The sequence below is a fragment of the Cupressus sempervirens genome, chromosome 1 (genome assembly GCF_028749045.1).
Source record: "Cupressus sempervirens isolate cs-2001-9-10 chromosome 1, ASM2874904v1, whole genome shotgun sequence".
NCBI classification, from domain to species: Eukaryota; Viridiplantae; Streptophyta; class Pinopsida; order Cupressales; family Cupressaceae; genus Cupressus; species Cupressus sempervirens.
The window spans coordinates 683,839,141-683,848,540 of record NC_143118.1 but is presented as its reverse complement, the minus strand read 5'-3'; the positions used below and the strand labels follow the sequence as shown (position 1 = coordinate 683,848,540).

At 31.6% G+C, this 9,400-nt stretch overlaps 1 pseudogene; it reads right to left on the bottom strand.

The window, feature by feature from the left end:
• Positions 1 to 7,172: 7,172 nt before the first annotated feature.
• Positions 7,173 to 8,826, bottom strand: LOC149579759 (scopoletin glucosyltransferase-like; annotated as a pseudogene).
• Between the last annotated feature and the right edge of the window lie 574 nt (positions 8,827 to 9,400).

Here is a 9,400-nt window from a genome sequence, read left to right as displayed (position 1 = left end):
TTCTTGTTCCACTTTGTGAACCCTTCCTAGTTCAATGTAGTTTTTAACAATGTATGATAATATGATGGGCTTCAAGACAAGAGAACATACCCTATAGATACACAATATTATTTATTTCCTCCCACTACACTTGCCTCCTTTTGCTGCAAGTTACAAGATCTCTATACACCCTTTGTACTACAAATTCTCATTTCTACAAGTCACAAGGTATTGGCTTCTCCTCATTATTATTCTCCATCAACTATTGCTACAAGGATGAATCCTTGATCAAATTTTGTTTATTTTATACTATCTTGTAGTACACTAGTTGTCAAAATGATACAATAGAGTCTGAACTATTTGAACTAATTCTTATGTTTTTAACTCTAGAACAATATATGGTATAGATAACATTTTAAAAATAATAAAATACAAAGAACATAATATGATTTCTTACACTAATTTAAAAGTTGTGATTAAAAATTTAAAATATTTTTATTTGCATGTTAAATAAGTGGTTACTTTACTCTTGAAAACATTATTTTTATTTCCAAATTCATCATAAATGATACCTAACATTTCAATTGGAATGTCCTTTATATTTTGGAGAATTAAAACTAGTATTATGTTGTGTGATTTTCTAAACAATAGATGATAAGAATCATTTTCTTTTCTACAACTATTTCCTTGCCTTTATGAATGGTAGTTGGGGTTAGTCAATATCACAAAACTTTAGGATGGATTTTATTTGGAATTTTTTTTTTTTTTTGAAGTTAACTTTGTCCAACAAGGATCTTTGTTAAATTAATATTTGAATCATAAAGAGAAAAAAATTATTTGTAGGATAGGATATTGATTTTGGTAGCTACAATTTGCGCATAGGTGAAAGTTTTAATATCTTTTCAAAAAATTCAACTTTGTGCATTACTTGATGTCATGTGGTATTCCAATGTTGATATCCAACTTCTTCTTTTTTCAATGGAGATTCAGCTTTTTTCACCTAGTTTCTTTGGTTAAGAACCAAGGACTGAGGGCTATCCATTCTATCAAATATCCAACTTCAAAAACATATGCTATGAATATTTCTCATATATTATAAATCTAAATTTTTATAGTATTTTATCTAATATTAATAAATTTGTCGTGGGTTAAATAATTTTAACTTTTGATAGCATGTACATGATAATTATTATTAATCAAAAATAATATTTAACAATTTTTCATTATATTAATAATAAATCAATATTATTTTGTAACAAAGACTAATTGTGACCATTAGTTATCCAATTTTCAATAGTTCTATTATTACTTTAATAATATCTTTGTTTTTTCATAAAGATAGCAAACTTAAGTAAGTGTTATTCTTTTCAAGCATTGTTATCTGTAATAGGAGAACTTAATGAATAGATCAGTGATCATTTAAAACAAATTGTAATAGAGGAGAAAGTAGAATAAATTTTCCATTAAAGATTGAATCAACTGACAATATGTTGAAATGGACCACTAATGGAAGATTACATGAGAATTATGTTAGGATATATTGCATAATTGTAAATTCGTGTATAAAATATTAACCTTCTTCTAAAAAAATCCAGTAGTTAATATAATAAATTTTGTAGTTCAACAATTCTAGCCAATATAAATAAATGGTTAAATTTGCATATTTTTACAATTTTGTCCAATTAATTTTGAAGACAACTTAAATACATAAAGATAAATTGAAAACTAACATAACCATTTTATTAATTCCTTAAACTAGCATATGTTTTTTTTCAAGATGTTTTATTTAGAATTGTTCAATGTAGAATTTCATTTGATCTTAATGGAAATATAGAATCCCATACCACTTAGTGTTGAATGTTTTTTCAAATTAGAAATCACTCATTCATTGATAATTTTTCCTTATTGATGGAAGATTTTATGATTTCATATGCTTGAAAGGTTGAATTTACTAAATCTATCACTACATTGTATTATAATCTATATGAAATTGCATGTTTCTTTCTTAAGAAAAATCAAACGTTCATTCATATCAATTATTTAAACTCTCAAAAATCATTCTTGTTGTTCCCAAAAGAAGGCAAATTAACCATGAGAGGTAGATATATTTAACTTCTTTAAAGTCAAAATTCAATGTGGATATGTAATTAACTATGAACCTAGCTTTTTTATTTTAAAAATAATTTATATAATCAATTTTCATGCAATTTTTTATTATTTATCAATGGAGTTATTGTATACAAGGAATATAACTTTATCATTGAAATAGTAATTGTGTAATCAAATCCCAAATACTAATCTACTATAAGGAAAATTTCTAAAATGAAGAATGGGAAATAATATATTTGCATCCATTTCTTTTGTACATCATTTCTTTAGTTTTTGTGTGTGTGTGTGTGTGTGTGCATGCGTATATGTACATATATACCTATATGTACACGTGTTTGCGCATGCGTGCACACACACAGACATTTATAGATATACATACATATATATACATTATATATTGATAGATATAACATGGAGGAAAAAGAGAGAGAAGCGGGGAGGGCATTGTAAGAAAAGAGGGACAAACTGATAATGATTTATATAAAACATGGAGGAAAAAGACAGAGAGGGGGGCAGGGTGGTAAGGAAAGAGCGAGAAATAGATAATGATTTATACAAAAGAAAAAAGGATATTTCAATAAAATTGTGTGCAAGTTGGAAGAGATTTATCACTTACCTTTCTTCTCCATGAAACTATTGGTGTTGAATCTATCGTTGTCCAATATTCTTATAAACAACTTAGAAGCACCTTTTGAAAGCTTGAAAAATTATTTCTCATTCCATTCCAGATTGTTGCTTTCCTTTGCAACATGTTTACTATGTAAACCCTTAAAAAAAGTATGTCCATGATGTCCATCACGTTTTTTTGTGATTCCTGGCATCAAAACTCAAACTTCCACCAAAATTTGTTAAGTATTTATATTGAAAATAAGATATCATAGTTGTGACTTCACTTTGGCTAAATGGATTTACCCTTTTCAAAATCATATAAATATATATATTAAATGTGACCTTAGATGTGATTCTTATCATGAAAACACAAAGTTCTATTAGAGTTTATTAAAAAAGAAATATTGAAAATAAAATCTTCAATCTATAACCTCACAAAATTCATACCTTTAATCAACTGGATTTACCCTTTCTTAAGACATATAAATCATATAATATAATTATTGGATGCAATTTTTCTCTTGTGCTTCAAAACATAAGGATCCATCTTATTTACACATCAAAACAATTGAGGTCTAGGTCATTAATCTCTTTGATAAGAAGAGTTGAAATTCCTTGGTAAAAAAGTCTAATAATATTTGAAATTTGCGAGAAAATGGGTTCTCATATTGTATGGCTGGAAACATTAAAATTAAAAGGAGATGTTTAATGAATTTTTATACATAAATTAGTATCATGTAGTGAGAAAATGAAATATAGAAAATGTCAAGTAAACATGTATGCAAAATAGAGGCAAAGCATAGATCTTGCACATAAACAATTTTTTGAGTGTTGCATGCAAGTGCAAACTATATGTTTTAGGAAATAAGAATCTATATTGAAAATAAATTAATATATCTTCTTTGGCTAAGGGCAAGGATTAACTACAAACAAGAATTTCTTGGCTAAAATCTATAAAATTGGATTTCATAATCAATAAATTAATTAAATGAGAAAATTATAAAATTGTAAGTAGGTCAGCCGGAAGAATATAAACATAACAAGTTTTCATTTTCGTTTTTCATGAGAATTGACATAAAAAGGTTCTTCATTATCACCTAAAACAATCTCTAGGGTTTCAATCATGTGTACTCACAGATGATGGTATACAAACATTGAATTAAAAAAAAAATACAGTAACAAACAAATTTATGCAAGAAATTATGAAAAAATTCTTTAAATCAATGTTTTTCTCTATGTTTGAAAAACATTGCTTTTGTATCCTAATAGAATCAATGATAGATACCTAAAGAAAATGTAACAATAAGCACAAAGAAACCTCCACAACTATCAACCCATATACATGTAGATAGAATTGGCTTTGGTGTTTATCGAATAGTAAAATAAACACAACAAATTTTGTGTACCATATATTAGCCACATTTGTGTCATCCTTCTATTTTTGTAAGCATAGAGAGGCATGTGAAGCTCATGCATAATGCCTGGTAAAATTTTCAAAAAACACACATAAATGTGAAGTCTTATTTTTACTCTAATTTCTTTAGTCGATAAATATAAACAAAAAGACTTAAGAAAAAAGATGACACCCAATCGATAATAAAAATCAAAATTTAATAATTTTGTTTAATGATATCTTTTAAGCTGGCCATAGTTTAAATGGAAAATTGGAGAATGTGCTTGATTTTCAAGAAACAAAGTAATGCCTAAAAAGCCCATCTAAAACCATAATCTTGTGCCCAATGACAAGAACTAATAAGAAAACACCTTTGACCATCCAAAAATATTAAACATCTTACCCACAAGCCTTATCACTATTATGAAAAGAGAACAATTTAGTCATTTCCCTTGTCTTCCAACCTCTACAAAAACTGACAACACAGTTGGGACCTGCCAAAGAAAAAACCATTTCGGTCGCATCACCAGAGTTTGAAGTAAGCAACAATCGTCAGTCAAACACCCGACCCTCACGCCATTAGTGCCCTCATCACTGTCAACGAAATCGTCATGCATGACGAAAGAAGAACAAAAGCCAAAATTGATTATTTCACAGCAACTGCCCAGAGTTTATCATCTTACAGATTAGGTAACTTCGTTTTTGCAGTTTGGTGTGGCCAGCGAAGATGAGTGTGTTGGAGAAGCCTCATGTTGTGGCGGTGCCATATCCAGCACTTGATCACCTCATTCCTTTTTTCAACCTCGCTAAGCTCCTCGCTTCCATCTGGTTTCCCTTCCCACGCCTGCCGTGGAAGGCTTACATGGACGACAAAAGTTTTTTTATGAGAAAGATCGCACAAATAATAATAATATTAGTTAGATTTTCAATATAATTATTATTAAATTAAAAAGTTGTCATTCACTGTCTTGTTATTAATGTACACTTGAAATTAGTTATCTATTATACTTAGTTTGCATTAAATACAATGATTGATATTGAAACTTTGGGGTGGAGACCTAGAGTTTAGAATTTGTGAAAAATGAATATCTTAAGTGTTGTTTTATAAATATATTTTGGTGATTGTCATTGGATCTAAAAGTTTAGAAGAAGATGTCCACCATGCTCTAAAGAGCTTAAGAGTAGTTTCAAAAGAATAATTCTTAGATCTTTATGTTTGAATTTTAAAAAGGATAACTTTTTTTTATTTGAAATTGTTTTTATTGTTACTTTCAAAATGGAAAAAGATAGTATCTAAATTATAATTCTAAAATTTATAAATTATTGGTAATTCTAGTTTGTGTTCAATTGTTTGGTATAAATCATCCTACGTAAAGATTGGTTTTTATTTGAAAGTTGAATACAACCTACTAGATTATTTTGTATTGCTTTATATAAATTATTTCTCTCCTATTTAATAGTTACATCTATTTAAGTAAAGAAGGTTAATCTAAAGAACTAAACTTACCAAATGCAATATAAATCACAATTGAAGAAAGTGATTAGAAGATTATAATAACTCTAAGAAACCCTTAAAAAATTTCATAAAATAATGTTGAATCTAATAAGTAAATTTATGTGGCAAAGCTTTTTAGTAATGAGCTATAATTATTTTTTTGTAGAAATTAATAAAGTTTAGATATATTCATAAATTTAAATATATAAAATTATATTTGTTAAAAAATAAATTATTTTCTATAATTCAATTATATATATTTGTTAAAAAAAGTGCAAAATATAGATGTATTGACAAAATGAAACAAATTGGATTATTGATAAATTTGAAGAAAAAAATTAGTTACCCCAAAAAATAAAAATTTAAATCATTCATAATGCGGTCAATGAAAATAGTATATGCACGATAATAAGGATTAAATCATTTGAGAAAAAGAGTTTACAAAGATTTAATTTTGTGTACCAATCATATAAAATTGTAAAACTTACATAATATTGCATGCAAGATATGTAGAGTAATGTGGGTTTTGTCATACGTAGAGTTACAAGTGTGATTTGTTAATTGTTTCTTCTTTCTAAAATGAATTGAGCATTATTCAATTGAGTGATATTTACAAGTTTTGTCTATAATTTACTAAGACAATTTTTGTAGTGTGTAAACAATAAATTATATTTGATAGGATTTTTTTAATCTAATAATGTTTTTCCATGTATATATTGATATTATATGCATGTGTATCTTATAGATCACATTTTAAATGCTTTATGTTTATTTGTGATGGTTAGTAACCTAAGATTGTAATTTCTATCAATGTAGATACAAGTGCAAGTTAATAAAAATACACTTGAAGTTGCTTACCTTTGTGTGCTAGTTGATCACTGGAGAAATTCTCCTTATATTGTTCCCAAAGTTTCACAAGCTTCCCTTCCTCCTCCCATTAAGGACTAATTCAATCAATGATGGCATTGGCATGATAGAATGATCTCACATTTCCTAATCTAGCTATGATAACTATAGTGTTCATCCTTACCTCACTCTTCCTACTAACATTCAACTCTCTATTAATCTACAACAAAGGATTCTAGATGGCTAGATAGAGTAAACTTTCTTCACCTCCCTTTAGTGATTTCTCCTTCTAAGACTAAGTCATTAATTTCAAAAAATTCAAATTTATTAAAAATCAAGTATAGCCACCCACTTAAAAAAGTACAAACTTATATAAAATCAAAATTTTAATGATACTTTAATTACATAATTTTATAAATATAATCTAAATTTATAAAACTAAATAATTATGACTTACATTTATTATTATTTACTTAAATTTTTTATTATATAAACTTTGAAATGTGACTATTTCCACTTCTCCTAAATTATTAGTACGAAGTAAAAGAAAATTGCAATCAAACTGAATAAGTAACGATATGAGTTTAGTTGAACCATATCGCGCTTATACTGATTGCTCTTCACAGCGACATAGCTGTTTTATGGGCACTTTATGCAACGTGAAATCTACGAAATTTAAAAGTTTTGCACATATTGCTTTTCCTAGAGTTTAAAAATACATCGTAGAATATTCATAAAGAGTTTCAGTGCAAATTAGGAATGAAGTGATACGTTACCATGAAATACGATTACTAAAAGGAAGTTGATTGAATCAGTGGCTTACATCATATCCATCACCAATCCTATCCTCAGCCTTACAATCGATGAGCTTATGCATCGCATTCGTAAAAGTTTCTAAATTCAGGGTCGAAGATCCTCCTACTCCGACAGATTGTTTAGCCATTCTCTGAAATTTGACAGCACGATTTCTCATCTCTTTACCTTCGTCGCTACCGAGGACAAGTCTTACACATTTCTCCACCTTCTCTTCACAAGGAATCGTGTCCCTCTCATGGCAAAACTGGACGCCAATGCCGAGTTCCTCAGTGACCAGCTTAGAGTTGAAATGCTGCTCTGCGAACATCGGCCATGTGACCATCGGTACGCCCATCAAAATGCTTTCCAGAGTCGAATTCCACCCGCAGTGGCTCATGAACCCACCCACAGATGGGTGGGACAAAATGACAAGCTGCGGTGCTCATCCCCATATGACCAACCCCTTAACTCTCTCCATGAATCCCTCTTGAAGGTAGGAGGCGCATAATTCTTCTCTGCTCAATTCTGCAGATAAAGTAATCTCTGGGGAAACCTTAATGGACCAAACGAAAGACGTTTGGCCCATTCAAGACCCCTGGCCAGAGCCCTTGTTTGCTCTGGCGAAAGAAACGCCTGGCTTCCAAACGAAACATACAAAATCGAATTGGGGCTTTGAGAATCAAGCCACTGCATTAACTTTTGCTCGTTAATGTCGGATTTTTTCCCTCTGGTATTAGCAATACAGCCCAAAGGAGCCACGGGACCGACAGACATAACGGGCTTCCCGTTTAATGTATTTATCAAGTGCTGCAGATAACGAGGCTCGACATCTTCGAACGTGTTGACGAGCATTGCCCAGCAGTCGCCAATCGACTGCATCTTTTCCATTAAAAATTTTAGACCCTGGTAGGTTTGATCTGGTTCCAGAAATCTCTGAGGCATCTGTTCCTTGGTAAATTTCACTGGAGATGACAAGATATCATCGATTATAACGCAATTACCCTCCTTGCGCAGCTCACCAGTAGTTATGGTGCGGCAGATGGCGTGGAATACCGATGTTCCAAAAGCCCCGCAAGGAGCAAAAATGACTCTAATTGTTCCAAATCTTTTGGCGGACTAAACAGTCCAGTCGACGAATAAGTCGCTGATTATACACACCGGTGGACGATTCCCCTGCTCTTCGACCCATTGTTCGAATGGCTCACGAAGCCCCTCGACGAGTGAAATAACGGAGAGGGAAGATGCACGTGGCATAAGATCCCTACTTTCGCATCCCTCGGGCAGACCTTGAATGGCGTGGGGAGGACTTATGCCGACCAGCTGAATGTCGAGTTGAGCAGAGAGCTGGTGGGATTCGTTAATGAGACCTCGTAGACGGTGCTCTATTGTGCGGGTGGTGACAAAGCTGACGGCGAGAGAGTGTGAAGCGAGCATTTTCGCTAAGTCTAGAGATTGGATGCAATGACCCATTGCAGGAAACGTCAGGATTACGACGTGAGGTTTTTGCAGGGAATTCATGGCTGTGCTGAGCTTCCTTGTGCCTGGTATTCTACACCCGAGCGTTTTTTCTGGATATTGTTGATAAGATGTAGAATCCCAGCCTTACGAGTCATGTTAAATGACTAATATAATAGCGAACCCCAGGTAATAAAATACTAAGATAAAGATAATAGTGAAACCTCAATAATACTAAGTGTCAGTTTGACGTGCCGTGTGAGAAGAGAATACCGTGGAAACATCCAAAAATGTGAATAGTATTGAGGGTCCACAATGCACGAGGAGCGTCCAAATAAGGGCATGTTCATCCCTATGACTTTTTTATTTTTTTTTATGAATAGTTCTGTTCTATTAAAAGATATACTAAGAATACAATTCACAAAAAAGGGGTCAGGGGATACACGATCACTCTGCGAGAGAGTTCAAGCAGCTAAAGTCGAAACTAAACACATGGCATCAGCCAGAAGAAGCAACTATTCATCAAAAAAAAACATATCAAGCAACCTCAGGCTGCCAAAGTAGTGGCAGTCGAGGGGGGAGGATCATCTTTGTCATTGAAACCCCAATTAGTTATGGGATTGGGGGGTGGCCTGGGCACAGACCAGCCATCATCAAGAGCTATAGCAGCAGGGGGATAAGTGGCAGCCTTAGCATCTTTGACCTTAGACCGTAGAGGG